The sequence below is a fragment of the Tupaia chinensis genome, unplaced genomic scaffold (assembly GCF_000334495.1).
Source record: "Tupaia chinensis unplaced genomic scaffold, TupChi_1.0 Scaffold000276_2, whole genome shotgun sequence".
In the NCBI taxonomy this organism is placed as follows: domain Eukaryota; kingdom Metazoa; phylum Chordata; class Mammalia; order Scandentia; family Tupaiidae; genus Tupaia; species Tupaia belangeri.
Window position 1 is genome coordinate 3,935,511 of NW_006159759.1, and position 21,930 is coordinate 3,957,440.

The 21,930-nt window shown below is 34.7% G+C and overlaps 1 pseudogene; it reads left to right on the forward strand.

Moving 5' to 3' along the window:
* The window catches only part of LOC102469421 (Down syndrome critical region protein 3 pseudogene), a 56,966-nt pseudogene extending 56,739 nt beyond the window's left edge, over positions 1 to 227 (forward strand).
* The last annotated feature ends 21,703 nt before the right edge of the window (positions 228 to 21,930 follow it).

Sequence of the window (21,930 nt, forward strand, 5' to 3'; positions counted from 1 at the left end):
ACATACATGGTCTTCCTAAGGCTCCTCACCTGCCCTACACCGGAGACCACCAACTTCAAAGTGGAGTTTGAGGTCAACATTGTCATGCTGCTTTATGCTGATCACCTCATCAAAGAGAACCTCTCATTGAAATTCTGCAGGGTATAACCCAGGAGGAGGGAAGTGTGGGAAGTAGGAGTGGCCATGTGAAAATCCACTTGGTTACTGACTTTTATTGGGAGCCCAAACAGGCAGCATGTATTTGTATTCGTGATCATGCTGTATCAGAAATGAATCTGATTGCTCAAATTATAGTTCCTCTTCATTCCTCCGGGCTTCTGTTTCTTGCAGGCACCTCATCTCAGACCTTTTCTTCAACATTCAACAGGATTTCTTCCTGCCTTTTGCAAGATCATTTCATAGAAAAAAATGTCCTTTGGTTCCTGACTTTCCTGTTCCTTTTTAAGCAGAGTAGAATGGCTATAACAGCATGTTGAGCTTTGCTGAAAGTGAGATCATGGGAACAAAAGGAATCCTCTCTCAAATATTAGTGGGTTTAGCTGATGAGTCCTGACTGCCAAGTGTTTGTAGCCAGGTGATATGCAGGAGTTACAAATGTACTGGTTGCTTATGGTTTGTAGATGCCCTTTCAGGAGGAGGGCAGAGTGACATGAATGGGGAACAGGTAGCCTTTTGTCCATGTCATTTGAAGTTCTTTTTATAACATTTTCATTATAAAATCAAAATTTTTAGGGAACTTGAAAAACTATCCCTGATTCGCACTAAAGTAAAAGGATTTGACAAAACGACTATTGCTGGAGTGTTTCCAAAGCCTCAAGAACTGGCCTGAAATCTCATGCTGTTGTAGTCTCAGAATATGTGTAAATCCAAGGTTATAGAAGGAGGAAATGTATGTTTGTTTCTGTTGTGGGGAAGATTCTGAATGTCAGGAGATCCACACCTAGAGCAGGTTGAGAAAAAACCCTCCCTATAGGGTGATGCCAGGAAAATTGTCTTGAACTTGACCTTGACTGGCCTCGGACCCACCTGAGAGATGTGGGTTTTGAACCAGTTTTTTGGCCTCAGTCAGTTTTTTCTCATTCTCTCTTTATGATTCAGAGTGAATACTGAGTCTTTTATAATACATCTCTTTCAAATCCTGCCCTTTTTTATTGGATCCAAGGTAACCAGATGTCATAAGTAAGCTATAAGCTATACTGCACTGCACATTGATTAGCCTTCCTTTCTCTATAGGGTCTCCTCCTGGGCTGGTTTGGTCATGGCAAGCTCAGATTGCAGGCCTCTTGGGCTGTGCTTCCATTGTCTTGTTAATGATGTTGACTGCTATGCCAAGGTTAAGAGACCTGGGTTGGCAGATTGCTCTATTCTAGGAATTCACTGGTGAAATTGATACTCCTTATTATCTGAGTCCTTTGAAGGTTGGTTCCCAGAGAATACATTTCTGGTTTATAAATCTTTTATTCTCATGTGACATTCATAATTAGGTCTTTGCTAATATGTTTAAACTGAAGTGCAGAAAATAAAGATACTGTATTTTCTAGTAAATTTTAAAAGAAATCATGTTTAATGAGGAAAAAAATCACTTTTTGAGACAGAGAAATTTTTGCTGTAGGGGTGTGTGCTCGCCGGAGAGACAGAGAGACAAGAGAGACAGAAAATGAGAAATCACTCCCCTAGGAGGATGGTCATGCCACAATCCCTTCTTCTCCATTTTTCTCTCTGGAATTTGGGCACACACACAGACACACACACTCCCACACTCACACACAACCAGCCTGAGTTTTAAGCTGCTGAGTTTGGGACCTGAACTGTGGTCGACTATGTGGGAGTTCAGCAACATAACCATTACATCATCTGCTGGTCCCAATGAAAAAATTTTAATTCAAAAAGCTGAATGACAACCTTGGAGGAGAAAAGAAAAAATAGCATAAAGAAAACTAATACATTTATGTAAATATTTTAAAACATAATCTGATTGTCTTTGTACCTAATTTTTATTACAATCAAGACATAATTTTATTTTTTGTCCAAGCCAAACTCTCTAGTTTTATTTTTATTTATTTATTTATTTATTTATTTATTTATTTATTTATTTATTTATTGTGAGGTTTTTGCTATAGGGTGCGTGTGCTCGCCTGAAAGACAGAGACAGAGAGATAGAAAGCGAGAAATCATCCCTCGGTGGGAGGCCACACCACAATCCCTTCTCCTCCATTCTCCTCTCAGGATTTTGGGCATGCACGCACACATGTCCAGCGTGATTTTAAGCCACCGGGTCCGGGACTCGAACCATGGTTGGCTACATGGGAGTCCAGCAACATAACCATTAAGCTAACTGCTGGTCTCTTCAGCTTTATTAAAGATACTTTTCATAAACAATTGGTATTTCAGGCAGGACATGGGCAGACGGTTGTTAACAGCATACAACTTTCCAACTATTCTTCAATGAACTACCAAAATCAGAAAGCCGCTACAAAACTCAGTGAAGTCTTCATGTGACTCTTGGAACAGGGGACATTTAGAGTGAAGGTTGACATTTCACATGTAGTTTGTTTTTTAACAATTTTTTGCAAGCTGACCTTGACTTTCAGAATATGAAAATGGCACAATTATCAATTTAAAGATACAACAATATACAAAAGGAACTGCTGTCCTTTTGAAGGATGCTATCTTAATGTCACCAGAAAGTCCATATTGTCTGACATATCAGTAACCAATTTTTTTGTGGTCAGGTTCCAAGAGGTCTCTGGTTTAAGTCTATGCTGAAGGCAGAGAGGGAGAACAAATTTTAAGTTTTCCACACCAGAAGGCATCTGTGGCAAGGTGGTTATGTGTGTCAATTTCAGGTAATCTCTCCTCTTGGGAGCCAAGAGGAAGATTCTCAAAATTAGAAGAGAAAGATGTTGTCCAAATCGATTCAGCTTCAGAGACATTCTATTAATGACAAATGCTCCTTTCCTCCAAACCAACAATGATATGTTCTATGTGCTAACATCACAGCTTAAAAAAAAAAAAGTAAAACAAAAGTCTGCATTTTTATAAAACTTGATAAACAATAGTATTTCAAACTGTGGATTCACCAGAAGTAAACAGTTATAAAAAATGTACACACTTGGGATCAGCAGTTAGAGTAATGGCTAGGTCGCTGGACTCCCATGTCGTCAACCACGGTTCGAGTCCCGGACCTGGTGGCTTAAACTCATGCCAGGTGCATGTGCATGTGTGCCGAAGATCCTGAGAGGAGAATGGAGGAGAAGGGATTGTGACCTGGCCAACCCCCCCCCCCCACCCCAGAAAATGATTTCTTGCATTCTCTCTCTGGCTCTCTCTGTCTTTCTGACGAGCCTATCGCCCTATATAGAGTTAGTATATCTTTTAAAGCAAATGTTTACATGTAAGTTTCTAAAGTAGTATGAAGCTAATTGTAGATTCACGCATATTAAAATGTTATATAAAGACAAAGCCTGGATGGTGCTGTTATAATGAATTTGAGCATTTTTTTTTCTTTTTGAAGATAATATACAAAGTGTCATTTAATAGGGATCTGTCCAGCAAATAGTATCTTTTTATTTATTTATTTATTTTTTTAGAGAGGTTTTTTGCTATAGGGCCGGTGCACTCGCCAGAAAGACAGAAAGAGACAGAGAAACAGAAAGCAGCGAAAAATCACCCCCCAGGGAGGATGGCTATGCCGCAATGCCTTCTCTTCCTTTCTCCTCTCGGGATCTTGGGCATGCACATGTGCCTGGCGTGAGTTTCTGCCACCAGGTCTGGGACTTAAACCGCTGTCAACTACATGGGAGTCCAGCAACATAGCCATTACACTAACTGCTGGTCCTGCAAATAGTATCTTGTAATGCTGTTAACTCATGTCCTCCTGAGTTAGTTGGAGATGCATGTTTTGACATGAGTAATACATAATTTTATATTATCATTAAGTAATGCTTTGCAGATGGTAAATTACAGTTTTATGTAGAACTACATATGATGCCCTCAGATATGTCAAATGAATTCTTTATGATTAGTTATATCACAACAACGATTTTGTGATAATTAGTGCTGATATGATGACTATCAAAGGAATTCATGATAATTATAACTGGTACATTGAATGGGAATGAGTTTAAATGAAGAAGAAAGTTTATAACATAGATGTATATTTTAAACTTTCAATGACTTAAAATGAAACTTAGAGCTAGATATTAAAATAATTTGTTCAATGTTTAAACTCAAATAATGTATCTGTTTTTATTTTTTGAATCTTTTTACCTTCTATGTATAATCTAATAAGGAGAAATAAATTCAGCTGATCTTTTTATTTATTTATTTTTTTTGGAGAAGCTTTTGCTATAGGGCGCGTGCGTTCACCAGACAGACTGAGAGAGACAGAGAGACAGAAAGCGAGAAATCACTCACCAGGGGGGAATGGCCACGCCACAATCCCTTCTCCTCCATTCTCCTCTTGGGATCTTGGGCAAGCACGCACACGCGCCCGGCGTGAGTTTTAAGCCACCGGGTCCGGGACTCGAACCGCGGTTGACTACGTGGGAGTTCAGCGACATAGCCATTACGCTAACTGCTGGTCCCTTCAGCTGATCTTTTATCAGCTTCACTGTATCTGTCCTGTAACATTAATTTTTGTTCATTTGTTTTTTTTGCCATTACTGAGATAAGTGGAATTACTGATATCACCTCATTTTGAGTATTTATTTATCCTAACCATTCTATGTATTTTTATTATATATTCATTTATAGAGAGTGAGAGCATTGTAAATTATAAGTCTAATTTTACTTAAGTTTAATTTTTTTTCATTTTTACACTATATATGTAGTTTACATGTAATAGTTTCATGTACTTATTGAATATGAAAGAATATTAAATATATTGCTTAAATTATCCCCATCCATACTTTATGATTTTTTTTCTCTATTTTAGCTCTATTTGAGATAAGACATTTATTTATTTATAACTCATTTGGTTACTAGTTGACTTTTTAACATTTTATTTTTAACTGTCTCTGTATAAATTTTCTTTTTTCTAATCAGCATTATTACATGTTAATTTTTTTGAAGAACACAATTAGGTTGTTATTTTTTTTTTTTTTTTGCTTTTTATATTAAATTAAACTCTTAATTCCTCTACTTTTTCTCTTCTCCAAAATATTTTGGGAAAGGTATAACTGATCCTTTAAACATTACTTAAGTGCATCTCACAAGTACTGATGTCTTCCAATTTAGCATTCAATTTGAAATAATTTATAATTTGTTGTTTTATGATTTATTTAGAAATATAAGATTTAAACATTTCAAATATGTGGAAAGGTTCAGTTATCTTTGATTTTTCCTGTATTTTAAACTGCTGTGGTTAGAGAACATACTCTGCATTAGTTAATTCTTTGAAATTTCAAGATAATTTCTTTATAGCACTGTTTACGATCTGTATTCATAAAAGTTTTAAGTGTCCCTGCAAATATACGTAGACTGAAATTATTGGGTTTAATATTATATCAAAGTAAATCACATCGAATTGGGAAATCTTATTGCTCCAATCTTCTACAGTCTTGACTTTTTGTTCTTTATTTAGTTACTGAGACGTATCCTAAAATCCCTTACTATGTTTCCAATTAACTATAGTTATTCTAATGTTTCTGTGAAGTAACATCAATATTAAGATCACTTACAGAAATGTTCTTTTAATTACTTATTTCATACTTAAAAAAATTTTATTCTTTTAAGTTTATTCATTTTATTCATGATAAAGTGCATGTTCATTTGCATGCACATACGTGAAAGAGAGAGACGAGCAACCTTGACAAGGCCCTTCACGTCACAATTTCCTTACCCGAGTCTCCCAGATTCTCAGGATCATATGTATCCACTGTGTTTCACATCACCTAGGCCAGGAAGTCAAATCCACAGTCAGTTATGTGGCTCCCAGCACTGCAGTTCAGCACACTGCTAGTCACTGAGACACAGAGGCTGGACCTTTTATTTTTACATTTTATATATTCCGCTTTTTAAAAAAGGCATTCCCTGGCCAGTCTCCAGGCTGGTACTTAGAGTTGAAATCTTCAGGACTGCTGGTTTGAATTTCAATCCAGGCAACTTGAAAATATGCTAGGGGCATATTCACGAACTCTCAAAATCCAGACAGGATGGAGAAACAGAAAAGAAAGGGTTGTGAGTGTAAGTAGCATGTATGGAACTTTCTGGTATTTCTACTTTCTAGGATTTTATTCCTTAATCTCAGCCACTTTTCAATTCCAAAATATGATCTTTGCTCTCTCAGCGCAGAAAAACTACTAATTTTTTTTTTAACTTGGATTACCTTTCCTTTTATGCTGAGATTGGGAAAAAATATTAACAGGCAAAAACAACAATAAAGTAAATGTGAATGTGATCTTATTCCATATGTTCTCCTATCATCATGGATCATAACCTTCAAATTCTGCATGCTTTGTTTATTGTCTAATGTCTTCATTGTTTTAAACATTTTTATTACATATATTTTGACTAATTGTCACTATTCTTCTGTGGGCAAGTTAGTCTGACATAAGTTACTTCATTGTGTCCATGGCTAAAAATACCTTTTAAAAAATTTAATCTATCATTTTCCAGTCTCAAGATTTTATATGGCTGTCAGGTTGGCAGCCTGATACAGTTGTTAAGAGAGCTGTTCACAGGGAAGCAGATCACGCATGGCTCATCGTGGTTGGAATCCAAGGCTTGGCATCTGGGGAAAAATGCTAGACATGAGTATGTGCATACCCACAGTCCTGAAAGGATGGAGGAATGAAGAAAATAGGGTTGGGGCATGATGACATCCCACTAAGCGTTTTCTCTCTCTCTCTCTCATGCATGTGCAAATATGCCCTCTGGAAATAATAATAAAAAAAGATATTATAAAATTGAAACTGATTTTTGTGAGTGACTTGAGGATTCAAATTAAATTTTCTTCACTTTGGTAATCAATTTTACCAGCACTGATTCTTATGTAATTATTCCACAAATTTCTAACTAACCTATAACACTTCTTTGGCATATAATAATTTTTTAGTACAAAAGGTATAATTCAAATTAAGATTTTCTTTTCTTCTTCTTTCTTTTTATTTATTTTTTTTTTAGAGAAATTTTTGCTATAGGTTGTGTGCACTTGCCAGAGAGACAGAGAGAGACAGAAAACAAGAAATCATCCCCTAGGGGAGATGACCACACCACAGTTCCTTCCCTTCCATTCTCCCATTAAGACTTTGGGCATGCACACACATGTACCCAAAATAACTTTGAAGCCACCAGGTCTGGGACTCATACCAGAGTTAGCCATGTGGGAATACAACAACATAAACATTATGCCATCTACTGGTCACTAAGACCTTTTTCTACACAATTGCTTTTGCTATTGCTCATTAGAAATTATTTAAGTGGTTAAGAATCCAGTAAGAACATTTATTTTCCTATCTAGCAGTTCTTCAAGAGGAATGCACAAATTTAAATTAAGTTATTACTATATTGTTATCATTATTAAGATATGCATATATAGGGGGCCAGCAGATGCTGTGGTGATTAAGGTGCTGAACTCCTGCATGGTTTCCTGACGTGGTTTGGGTCCCGGACCTGGTAGCTTGCTTTCTTACTTTTTCTCCCTCTGGTGAGCACACATGCTCTATGGCAAATTTTAAAAATAAATAAAAAACAATGATAAATAAAATTAAATAAATAATTCTTTTAAAAAGATAGGCATATATATTCCCTTTTCTTCTTAATTATGACAATTATCCATGCCAACTACCTTCTTTAAAACTATTGATTATAAAATAAAATATTGATTATATTCTAGTAGTCAATGGTATAATTGTACTACATATTTAACTATATTTTGTTCTTTTTCTTACTTTTATTAAGATTGTTTGGTGGCATTTTTCACACATGTATTCCCTTCTTCCTTTCTTTCTTAATTGCCAGATGTCGCATGTGCTCACTAGACACATGGCAGGATTAGGAGGAAGCACACCCTCTTCATGGGGTGTTGTCAAGCCCCAATTCCTTCTTCATGTCTTTTCTGTCAGAATTCTGGGCATGCACACACATGTGCCCAGTGTGCTTGTCAAACTGCTGGTTTTAAGACTAAATGCACAGTCGGCCATGTGAGATCTGTCTTCTTTAATCACTAGGCTATGGGGCCAGATCCACAGAGTTATTTCTTTTTGGTAAATAACTAAGAGTCATTAAACTTTGAAAATATTTTATATTTTTATTAATAATGCTAAAGCAGGACCAATAGGTGACATGGATCTCACGTGGCTAGCTGTGCGGTTTCAGTCCAGGAGCAGTAGTTTAAAAATCACACTGGGTGTAGGTGCATGCATGTCCAAAATCCCAAGAGAAGACTGGAGGAAAAGTGATTGTGACCTGGCCATCCCCCTGTGGGGTGATTTCTCACTTCCTCCCACCCCACCCCCAGCAAACGTGCATACCCTATAGCAAAAACAAAACAAAAGAAAAAAAAGAACAAAAAATGTTAAATAAAACAAAGACATATTTAACTAGTTTAACTAGTAGTGTGCAAAACTTGCCTATTTTAGAGGTACTATCTATGTTAATTTTTCATCAATCTGGCTGGCAACAAAATTAATTATATCATTTTAAAAAATATTTAGAAACCACTTTCTGTTTTATATATACTTTTGGAGACCAGCCATTAGTGTAATGGTTACGTTCCTGGACTCCTATGTAGTCAATGGCTGTTTGAGTCCCAGATTCAATGGCTTAAAACTCAGCTGAGTATGTTTGCATGCATGCCCAAAATCCAGAGAGGAGAATGGAGGAGATGGGATTGTAGCATGGCCATCCCCATGGTGGAAGATTTCTCACCTTCTATCTCTCTGTCTCTCTGGTGAGAGCTGCACCCTATAGCAAAAATTTCTCTAAAAGTAAATAAAAAACAAACAAACTTTGATTTTGTAGGAAGTTATTACACGAGGGAGACACAATGCATAAGTGAACCATCTATAAATGTACACCTGATCTATACTACTTTATTTGCAGAAGCATGTATATTTTAAAGAATTCCATTTACATGATGGGTCTATACAACAACTGGACCCTCTTACTCCCAATGCCACTTCTGTTGCCAATGCCATTTCCATTGCTCAGTTTCTGAAATCCTGAATTCAGGCTGTTAGAAAACCTTGTTAGTATCCATGGAACCATTCTGACTTGACTGATTTTCTCATCAGTTCCTGCTGTTACTGTTTTGTGCATAAAATCTTAATCAGTTGACTCAATCATCATTTTATGTCCCAAATCTCAAATTTAACATAATCACTCTGTATCATTCTATGTCTACTGATTAACAGTAGTGCTGGTATGCAATTTTTGTATCATTATAAAACATGTTTTTGAGTAAAGAGCATATAGTTTTGGCATTAAGTATGTGGCATTGACCCTAACTCACTTTCAAAAGTTAACCTGCTGTATCATTAAAATTTACATCTGGTTACACTACAGTTGGTGTGAGTCCACAATCACATATCTGCATTTTAAAAATGCAAAAGAAACATCAAAAAAAAAAAAACACTTCTCATATATTTGTCTCCAAAACTCACATGATAATAAAACTTAAAATGAAAGTATATAATTTACATTGTTTTTCTGAATGAATAGGAGCATATATGCTCTGTTAAATAAATAATATATTTAATTATAAATTCCCATACTCCACTGATATTACAAAGTATGTAATATGTAAAGTACATTATATAGTATATAAATAACCTTATAAAAAACCTGAAAATTTAGAAATCTGAAGCATATTTGCCTCAAGGACTTCTAAAATAGTAATGGCTATCTATATGAACTTTTCTTTCAAAATGACAGCTCTATTATTTTTTGTCCATGTAATTGTGAAAGTCGCTGAATTTTTACACAGTTAAAGAACATCACCGGTAAACTTAAAATCGCAGTGGTTCTTACTTCACAGGGTTGTTGTAAGGAGAAATAATGTATATACACAGTCAAAAACAATCCTTAGCATATAAACATATTTAAATTATAGTCTTTATCACTGAGACTGTTTTCTTCTTTTTCCCCATCTTATTCTACCTATCACTATTCTATGTCACATACTATAAATAGAAAGTGCTCATAAGTTTTTGTCCAATCTTGTTAAACTTAGTATCTTTCTTATAAAACTAGTTATAAGACTAGATTAAGAAAAACGATTTATTGTTTCCTTATTGATAAGTTCTAAACTAAATCTTTACTGTTTCATGTCCTCATATGCATGTTTGCATTTAAAGAATATCAACATAAACTAAATTCTTCTCATTAGCAAATTTTACAATTTCTAACTAATCGAGTTCATAATTGGTCAATTACTTAAGATATGGTAGAAATGGGAAAGCTCATGTAATATTAAAATTTAGGTCACTTGATTCATTTATTTCCAGTGTATATTTTAATAAATTTTTTTGAATTTTGGATCATTCAGGTTTTTAGGCATCCTTAACTTGATGGTTGTTAAGTTTCATTTAACTTATTATTGTATAAACAATGATGATGACAGTTAAGAGATGATTTGATTTTTACTTCATTAATTTTGTATTTACATATAATAAAGATATATCGATATATACTAATATATTTATTCACATAACTTTGTTTTGTATCAGAACCTATCTGTGGCAGCAGAACACATTAAGAAATTTTGATTACTAGAGATGATATACATAAAAAGCCCACGAGGGAAAAATCTTCATATTAATTCATAAATCAATAACCTTGATAGAGCTGTCAAAATGTAAAAGTAAAAATCCTTTCCTGTAGCTCCAGTGAATATTTAATCTCCATTTTACAGGAGCCAAATAAAAAGTAAACTTAGAAAATTTTGGAAATGTGCTCAATAATCTTAAGAATCATTAAGACAGGGACCAGGAGATGGCATGATGGTTATGTTGCTGGACTCTCACATGGTCAACTATGGTTTGAGTCCAGGACCCAGAGGCTTCAAACGCACACTTGGCACATGTGAGTGCATTCTCAAAATCCCAAGAGTTGACGAAGAAGAGGGGATTGTGGTGTGGCCCTTCATGTGGAGGGGTTGGGTGATTTTTCACTTTAGCAAAAATCTCTCTTAAAAAAAACAAAAAAGAAAAGAAAAGAGAAGAAAATATCAGGACAAATTTATCTGAAAGTAATACGGTTTAAAAGAGATCAGCTATTTCAGATAAAGATTTGGAAGGTTATTCCAATAAAGAATCAAAGAAAGAGAAAGACAATTCAATAAGATAAAGAAAATAATTACCTGTAAATCTACTTAGTGGTTTAAAAGAATAGAAGAGGAGAAGAGAAAGAAGGAATGAATTGGACTCACATTGGACACAATTTGTATTCTCTTTTCCTAAATGTAGAATTCCTTCTAAAAGTATTATTCTTCCTTTCCATGGTAAATCCTTAAAACCATCTACTACTACCTTTGCAGGCCAACTTCTTTAGAATTTATGTTTCTCAGGTCCATTTGTCAGAAACTAGAATGGAGTTCTGGGAACTACATTTATGCAGTAGATTTTTAGATTTAGTTGCTAATTGAAGTGCAAGGTCTTCAGTTGCTGGGGACAGGACTGGGTACATAATTTGAAGAACCCAGTGTAAAATAAAACTCCAGGCATCTGATTCAAAATGGATATCTATATGAGGACAGCTGCCTTAGTTTAATAATTAAGAGCATTAAGCTAAGGTAGAGAGCCCGTCTGTGTAGATTCCAGTGGGACTGTACATTCATAAAGCACACTCATGAAGAAGGCTCTGGCCAGGAGTACAAATTAAATCATATGTTACCCACTGTGGAAGCCATTAACACATGTGCACTAAGACACTGAGCACCTGAAATGAAGCTAGGGCAACTGAGAATTCAAATATCTGATTCAATTTAAAATTTAAGTTCATAAAATAAAGCAGTGTAACATGTTTTTTCTTATAAATACAACTGCAGTTTTAGGGTAGGATTATATTTCATTTTAGTCATTGAAAATTCAATATATGGATTGATATGTAGTATAAGGATATACCAGACTGCAAAGACTGAACTATGTAGAAGAAAGAACAGAAGATTAACTACCTCAATACATATTTCACATTAATTATATTTTGGAATGACAATATTTTGCATATATTGGGTGAACTAAAACACACTATTAAAATCAACTTCAATTCTTTTAAATGTGGGTCCTAGAAAATTATAAATTACATAAGTAACATAGCATGCATTATATTTTTACTGGACAGTGCAGATCCCAAGCAATATGAACCAAGGAAATTTTTCTTTGGACTCTGAAAATCTTAAACTATATTGTTCTTGAAATTTAATATTTCCAAGCATATTCTACAATTGATAGGGCAGTTGCCAAAAATCAATGTACTCTGAATCTTCACTAAACATGTCTGCCAGAGGCCTTACTTCCCAAAATAGCCACTAAGTGAGAATGTCATTGCATATGCCAGCACTGGACCTAGGAGTAAACTAATCAGAATAAAATTCGACCACTTTATATTTTAGTAACTCAGAGTTTAGATGTCAGAAAAGCTAGTATTCCACTGACAGAGAACTGAGATTTATCATTTCTTTATATCCTGATCAAACGAGAAAGTCTGCAAGGAGAAAATGAAGAGAAAGAAAATTTAAAGACAATATAAACCTAAAGAGAAATTAGAAAGGGAGTAACAACTGTGGAAGAGAGAGAGAAAATTTTAACTATGTACTGAAGCTAGTAAACACCCCCCAAAAAAGCTTCATCTAAGTTAGTGAAAGAGTTTTCACACAGGACTTAGATTTCCTTCTGCTGTTCTCATAAGCAGACACATTGTCATAACCTAGATGTCTGAGAAAGCAGATGCCTAATGTGGTAAGAATCATGACTTGTGCATTATTTGTCAGATGTGATGCAATTATTGAGGAGTCAGACTGTATTTTCAATGTATTTGATACACGAAGGGCATATTTAGAACTGCATTTTGCTGCGACCTGAATGCAAGTGTTCAAGCAGACTACTTGTTACAACTTTAACATACTCCACAGGAAAATACTGGAGAATAGTGAGGGCAACATTTTTCTAGTATTGAAGCAGATGTTTCGGCTGAGAATACAAAACAACGCCTTCACAGGAACCTATTGACTCTTGCCATTATGAATCTTTAAAAGGAATTTTTATCTTCCAAATTTAATTATCAGTGTAAGCAGTGGCCACTCAAGTCCTGCTACGTGAACTTTGACTCATTAAATGAGAACAGATTTCAAAATGTTTTATAAATAGTTTAGTAAGGTTTATATCATCTTAATGAGTATTTTGTTCATTACTATCATTTTCAGTATGTTCATTTTCTGAGTTTTTAGTGGTGAAATGATGAAAGCAGCATTAATAGTTGATAACTACAAAATATGAATAATGTTAGCTATTCATTCAGGTATAATTCTATTTCCTCCTTCCTCTGGCAGCATATTACCTTAATCTGATGTAATTTTGCTTGTCATGGCATTAGAGTAGGAGTAGCAGTATTAAATGAATAAAATAATAAGTGTTTTTAAGATTTATAGAACTACTTATCCCTTTCTAGGCATTACAGAATTTTTAGCTTTGTTTTAGTTTAAAAAAATAAAAAAATTCTTTCTAAAATTTTTATATTTTGCATGCTTCTGTAAAGACTGAACAGAAAAAAAGAAATTAGATAAACCAATTTATTTCTCTTCTATCAGTTGCTTCTGATAAAAAGGTAAATAAATAAAATGAAGGAAAAGAAAGTTCAACTATTGGTTAAAACTTTTATATTGACGATTGTTTTCAGAATTAATTGTTAGTAATTTTTATGACTCCAAGTGAAGTGTAACTGAATTTTATGAATCCTTATGTTAGTTTGAGGACAAAGAAATAGCTCAGTACTGCTGCCATGATCAGCCCATTCTGATGAGGACAAAGAAATAGCTCAGTACTGCTGCCTTGTTCAGCCCATTCTCCATGTAGGAGGTCACTCAGTCCTTCTCAAATGCACATAAAGGGTGGGAAGGCAGTACTCTTCGACTTATGCATTCTTTAAAATTATCTTATTTAAAAATTTAACATGGATTTCAGTATTTTTATTTATTGACTGAGGCAATTGTTTATATGTATATATGTGAATGTGTATATACATACACACATACATATTACATATTAGTTAGTTTTATATATATATGTATGTGTGTGTGTGTGTGTGTGTGTGTGTGTGTATATATATATATATATATATATTGTGTGTGTGTGTGTGTATATATATATATATATATATACACAGAGAGAGAGAGAGAGAGAACCACACATGGAACATGAGGGTTGTCTATATATAAAAAGAGTGGAACAGCATAATAAATCAACATGAACTAATTGATGTTTATGTGGATGTCTGGGTGTGTGCGTATATCACATAGATACAGGCACATGCACACACACATACACACACATATGTACATATTTTCAGGACTCTGTTTGAGTCCCAGATTTATCTAGTGTTCTCTTTTACATTTCATTATTTCTCGTAGAAAGAGTATGCACAATCTTTGAAAGGCAAAAAGAAAAAAAATAGTGTAGAAGGTTTGAATATAAAAATAGATGGGAAGAATTCTAGACAGTCAATATAATTTAGATTTACTAGAACACATTTTGGATATGCATAGCACTGAGATCAGATATAAATAGAGACAGCTAAAGATTATAGGAAATATAAATGTCAAAACTAAGCAAGTTCTAAATTTTACACCTGGATGAAGCAAGTTTAGAGAAATACATCAAGATTCATTAAATAGATGATTCCAGGTAGACTCAAATCACAAAATATCTAATATAGTTAGCATTGATCTTCAATATATGAGTAGTCTCCAGTAAACTGTTCGTTTCAATGTAACATCAAAAGTCTCCTGATCAGTTTAGCTAGTATTCAGATGCAAATACTGTAGTTGCCTCAATGTATGAAAATAGTAGTTATAAGAATATTTTGTTGTAAATAAAGTCTGGCTTTATCATTTCAGGAATTTTAGCTTGTATAGTGATTTTTATAGTCTCACACTACTGTGTAATGTAGACTACCTATAAACAAAAAGTTGAACCGTATAATAAACCAATTTGAATCAATTGATGTTTATAGATTAATTCATCTTTCCTCCCCCACACAAACAAACAAACAAAAAAACAAAAAAGCAGAATACACTTTCAGTTCAAATACATGCAAAACATTTATCAAGATAGGACATATTCTGGGATGTAAAATAATTCTTGATATAGTTCAAAGGACTGAAGACAGACAACCTATGACTATTAACCACAATAATATAAAATCAAAAGTTCACAGCAGAAATAATTCTGGGGAAAAAAAAAAAAAACTAACCTAGGAAAATTGTCATGCTTTTAAATACCTTGTGGGTTGAAAACAAATTCAAAGAAGAAACTAGAAATAGTGTGAAGATAGGAAGGAACGAGAATGCTCATAGAATCCAGGTGGGAAATAAACCAGAAAGACTACTTTGGACAAAAGTCTGAAAGTTTTTTAAAAAGTTACACATATGTATACTATAAGATCCAGACGTTTCACCCCTGGCTATTTCCCAAGATCAAAAGAAGCACATGTCCATGCAGAGACCTGCACATGAATATTTATAGCAGCTTTATTTGAAGTGGCCCCAAACTGACAAAAATTCAAATGGCTGTCAGCAAGCGAATGGATAAACAGATTGTAGCTATCAGCCTAATGGAATATACTGTTCAGCAATACAAAGAGAAAAAGAAAACACCATTATGAATCTCAAAAGAATTGTCCTAAATGAAAGAAAACAACACATAAAAAAAAGAGCACATATTCATTGATTCCTTTTATTTAAAATTCTAGAAACTACCAATGAATGTATACTAATAATTAATAGATCACATTTTTACCTAGTGATGGTGTAGGTGGGTGGGCTGGGAAACAGCAAATGATAAATGAAGGTCATAGAAAAACTTTGGGGATGATACACATGTTCATTATCTTAATTGTGGAGATACATTTATAACTTTGTGCATAAGTGTGCATGTGTGTCGTGTGAACATGTGTAACATGTAAAACATATCACGGTGTACAATTTAAATATGTATTGTGTTTCTGTATTGTATTTCAGTTACTCCTCAATAAATCTGCTTTAAACAGAAAAGTTTTTCTTTTTGCTTTGTCATGTTAAAGGCATATTCAGAATACTAGTAAACACATACACAAAAGCCATACTTAAAGGTTTCACAGAGAAATTTCAAACACAAAAAATAATGTGTAAACTTATTTTATAAAAATGGTATAAAAAGACTATTCTAATTGAAACAGTCCAGAAGGGAAGAACACCATGGGAATATGTACATGAGTGCCCAAAATCCAAAGAGGAGAATGGAGCAGAAGGGACTGCAGTGTGGCCATCCCCCCTGAAAGATCATTTCTCATTTTCCTTCTTTTTCTGACTGTCTCTTGCAAGGATATGTGCCCTCTAACAAGCTAAAAAGAAACTAAAATACACAAACTATAGCAATAAAATAGCCACACTGTAATAATGATTGTTTTTAAAAATAATACTGAGAATCATTAACAGATGATTCTACTATTGAAATGTGAGCTTAGTATCTATTTCAAATACTCATTTGTACATATATATATCTAAAATACATTATATAATATATATTATTATATAATACATATGATATAGTGTGTGTATATATATGTGTGTGTGTATGTATATGTATATATATATACATATACATACACATATATATGAAAAGCAGTTACAACTGGTCAATATGAAGAAAATCAAAGTAGTAGTCAATGGGCAGAGAAAGATTGAGAAAATATTCTAGATAAATACACAAGCACATAAATAAAAATCTTTCTTTTAAACTATTTCTCTTTTACGACAGGTCATGGACAGAATATTTTTAAATTATCAAAGAAACCAACTTTGCTCTTGATGATTAGCCACAGGCTTAGACACATGCAATCTGTGATTTCCAGAGAAACAGTAAATGACAAACAGTACCATAATCTTTTCTAAGATTTCCAAGAAGATCTACAGGCCACTAGCTATAGGAAGTATATTTGCAGAGAGAAGTTTTGTTTTGTTCTCTTCTGTTCTCTATTTTTAATCGCCACAGGGTGTGTGAAAGAGAGACAGACAAAAAGGGAGAGGAATAAAGCATCCCCAATGGGGCATTGCCATGCTGCAAACCTTTCTCTTCCATTTTTTCAACCTGTTCAGGATTTGGGGACACACACATACATGCCTAGGGTGTTTTTTAAGCCACCAGGTCCAAGATTCAAACTAGGGGTCCGCCATGTGGGATCTGACTATCTTAATCATCAGATCATAGGGCTATACCCCAAAGTTTTAATCTTAAAAAACAACTTGAGTCATATACTAAACTTGGGGTTTAGAACCACATCTAAATGCTTATTGCTGTCAATTATTGTATATTTCTGATATGATAGCATCATAAATACTAGGATAAATATGTACTATTATTAGTATTATTATTATGAATCCTGGGATGGGAATAGTTAAATGATATATTAAAATTGTATATAATTAGTCCCCTGTCCTGTAAGGGACACTGAGACATGGTCAATCACTGGCCCCGGCCCCAGCCCTGGCCCCATTTCCAGCAGCAGCTGAGCTCCCCCAAACTCAGAGCCACCCTCTGTCAGTAAGGACAGTCCCCAGCTCTCCAGCAGAGTCCAGTTCCACCTCCGGTACCCTAGCCTGTAAGGGACAGTGAGGCAGGGCCAGTCATTGAACACAGTCCTAGCTCCAGCTCCCGTTCCAGCCCAGCTCCACCAAACCTAGAGCCCCTCTCTGTCTTTAAGGTAGGCTGCTTTATTTTTTCTCTTCTTCTTCTTTCTTTTGTTAATTTCCTACTTCTCCTTACCCAAGAGAACAGCCTCCAGCTCTCCATCAGAGCCCAGTTCAATCTCCAGTCCTCTGGTGAAATCCCAGATATGTTTCACAACTTTTTCTTTATTCTCTTTTATGCTATTTTTACTTCCGTCTTACATTGTCATCTCCTTCTAATTCTCCACCCACCCAGAGGGACTAGACAGATCTAGAATCATAGTTTTCATATACCCTAGCATTGTGAGGCTCCCTGGGATCCTTCCTTTAATTGAGCCACCTGCAGGAAAGGAGAAACTGCTCTTCAGACACCTGAATAGAAGACTCCTCCTGTGGAGACCACATTGCTAAACACAGAAGACATACTTTGGCATACATAAGTCCACAGCAAAAGGGAAGTGCACTTGTCCCCAATCAAAGAAACATTCTCCAAAAATATCCAAAAGTGAATAAATCTTCCAATGGTTAGTAGAAGAGCCTGAGGGCTAAATAAACCAGGAAATATGTCTCCATCAAAAGAACACAATAACACCCTCCTATGTCTTGCAAAAAAAACAGAAGAAATTACCAAAATGTCAGAGGAAGAATATGGAACATTCATGGTGACAAAACTCTATGAGTTGGAACAAAAAAAGAGACAATGAACTACAGGAGATTAGGAAGTACTTCTATGATATGAAAGAAGGAATGGACACTGTGAGAAAGGATCAGATGGAACTATTAGAGATGAAGTATGTAATACAGGAAATCAAAAACATTCTCAAAAGTGTTAAAAGTCGATAGGACCATGCTGAAGATCAAATCTCCGACATAGATGATAGAACCTCTGACTTAAAAAATCTACCAAAAAGATAGAGAAAATAAAAACAACAACAAAATGAGGATAATATACGAGAAATACTGATTTCCATTAAGTGTCCAAACCTTTGAATAACTGCTATCCCATAAGGTGAAGATACCATAAGGACATAGAAAATCTATTTCACGATATCCTGGAAGAAAACGTCCCAAATCTACAGAAGCACTCACACATCCAGACCCAAGAAATACAAAGGACCCAAAATAGAATCAATCCAAGAAGATCTTCTCCAAGGCACATCTTAGCCAGACTGGTCAAGACCACAGGAAAAGGCAAGATTCTAAAATTGGCAAGAGAGAATGACAAGTGACTTACAAAGATCATCCCATCAAGCTAACACTGGACCTTTCAATGGAAACAATGCAAGCAAGCAAAAAATGGGAAGATATATTGAAAGTGTTGAGAGAAACAATTTCAACCAAGATTATTATTCCAGCAAGACTATCCTTCATATAGGAAAAAAGGATTGAAATTGTCTCAGACAAACAAAACTGGAAAGAATTTACTAACACCAGACCAGCTCAAGAAACTCTGAAGAGAGTCCTGATCCAGGAAAACTAAAGGATGAACAGCCAGAAATAATGGAATAAAAGTCAACCAAGACAATGGCCAACTTAAAGGTAGGGAGAAATCTGGAAATATTGATAACAACATTAAATGTTAATGGATTAAATTCTCTAATCAAGAGACATAGACCAGGTGAATGGATTAAAAAAATAAATAAAAATAAAAACAGAAACGCTCTATCTGTTGCCTACAAGAAACATATCTAATGGATAAAGACACACATAGACTAAAAGGTTTGAAAAAAAGTATTCCAAGAAAAAGGGAAAAAAAAAAAAAAAAAAAAAAAAAACAGCCGGAATTATGATACTAATTTCTGACAAAATAGGCTTTAAAACAAAAACTATTCCAAGAGACAAAGAAGGACACTATATTGTAGTAAAAGGCTTAATCCATCAAGAAGGTATAACACTTATAAATATCTATGCACTTAACACTAGAGCACCCAAATATGTGAAGGAAAGATGTTAGATCTAAAAGGAGAGATAGACTGCAACACACTAATTGTTGGAGACCTCAACACTCCACTATCTCCTATGGACAGATATCTAGACCAAAAATAAGTAAAGAGATAAAAGATCTAAATGATACCATAAATCAAATGGACTTAACACACATCTATAGAACTTTCCACCCAAAAATCACAAGATACACTTTTTTCTCACCCCCACATGGAATCTTTTCAAAGACTGACTACATGATATGGTACAAAGGAAGCCTCTACAGATTCAAAGGCATAGAAACTATATCCAGCATCCTTTCCAGCCATGATGGAATTAAACTTGATTTTAATTTCAAGAGAAATCCTCAAAAATACACCAATACATGGAAACTAAATAACCTACTCCTGCATGATTTCACAACTACTGAAATAAAGACAGAAATCAAAAGATTCATGGAAGCCAAGGACAAACAAGAACACAAGTTTTCACTAAAAAAGCAGTCATTAGAGGGAAGTTCATAGAAATTAGTGCACATAAGAAGACGGAAAGAAGGCAAATGGATGACCTAACATCGTGCCTCAGTAAATTGGAAAAGCAATGTCAAAATAATCCAAAAAATTCCAGGAAAAAGGAAATAATAAAGATTAGAGCAGAAATAAATGAAATAGAAAATAAACAAATTATACAGACTGTACAGAAAATAAATAAAAGTAAAAACTGGTTCTTTAAAAAGATCAACAAAATCGATACACCACTTGTGAGACTTACTAAGAAGAGAGAAATGAACCATGTAAATCAAATTTGCAATGAAGCAGGCAATACAACAACAGACATAGTAGAAATACAAAATATCATTAGAGGATACTATGAACAACTAAACTCCAGCAAACAAAATCTGGATGAGACGGAAAAGTTCCTGAACATGTACAACCTACCAAGATTGAGTCAGGAGAATATAGAAAGTCTGAATAGGCCCATAACAAGCCAGGAGATTGAATAAATAGCAATAGCCTCCTAACAAAGAAAAGCCCTTGTCCTGATGGCTTCACCTCTGAATTCTACAAAATTTTTGAAGAAGAGTTAACCCCTATTCTGTTCAAGTTATTTCTAAAGATCCAAAAGGGTGAAACTCTCCCAAATTCATTCTATGATGCCACCACCACACTTATCCTTAAAACAGATAAGGACAGGACAAGAAAGGACAACTATAGACCAGTATCACTGCTGAATATAGATGCAACAATTCTCAACAAGATGCTAGCAAATCGAATCCAACAACATATAAAAAAGATTATACATCATGACCAGGTAGGCTTTATCTCAGGGATGCAAGGTCGGTTCAACATACATAAAACCATAAATGTAATATACTGTATTAACAGAAAGAAAGAGAAAAACCACATGATCATTTCAATCAATCCAGAAAAAGCATTTGATAAGATACTACATCTCTTCATGATCAAGACTCAGAGGGTTATTTCTCAACACAGTAAAAGTTATCTATGAAAACCCCATAGCTAACATCATCCTGAATGGAGAAAAGCTAAAAGCTTTTCTACTAAAAACTGGTTCAAGACAAGGATCTCCAATTTCTCCACTCCTTTTTTTTTTTTTTTGGAGAGATTTTCGCTATAGGGCGTGTGTGCTCACCAGACAGAGAGAGACATAGAGACAGAAAACGAGAAATCACCCCTCCCCCAGGGGGGATGGTCATGCCGCAATCCCTTCTCCTCCATTCTCCTCTTGGGATCTTGGCACGCACGCACACATGCCCGGCGTGAGTTTTAAGCCACTAGGTCCAGGACGCAAACCACGGTCGACTACGTAGGAGTCCAGCAACATAGACATTACGCTAACTGCTGGTTCCCTCCAGTCCTTTTTAATATAGTCTTGGAAGACCTCACCAACACAATCAGAAAAAAGAATAAAATAAAAGTCATTTTAATAGGAAAAAAAAGGTGAAAATATTTCTATTTGCAGATGACATGATGGTATACTTAGAAGACCCAATCGTATCCATGAAAAAATTCCTGGAAGTATTGCATGAATACAGTAAAATTTCAGGATACAAAACCAACATCCAGAAATCTATAGTAATTTTATTTATGAACAGCAGGCATACTGAGTTAGAACTGAAAAAAGTA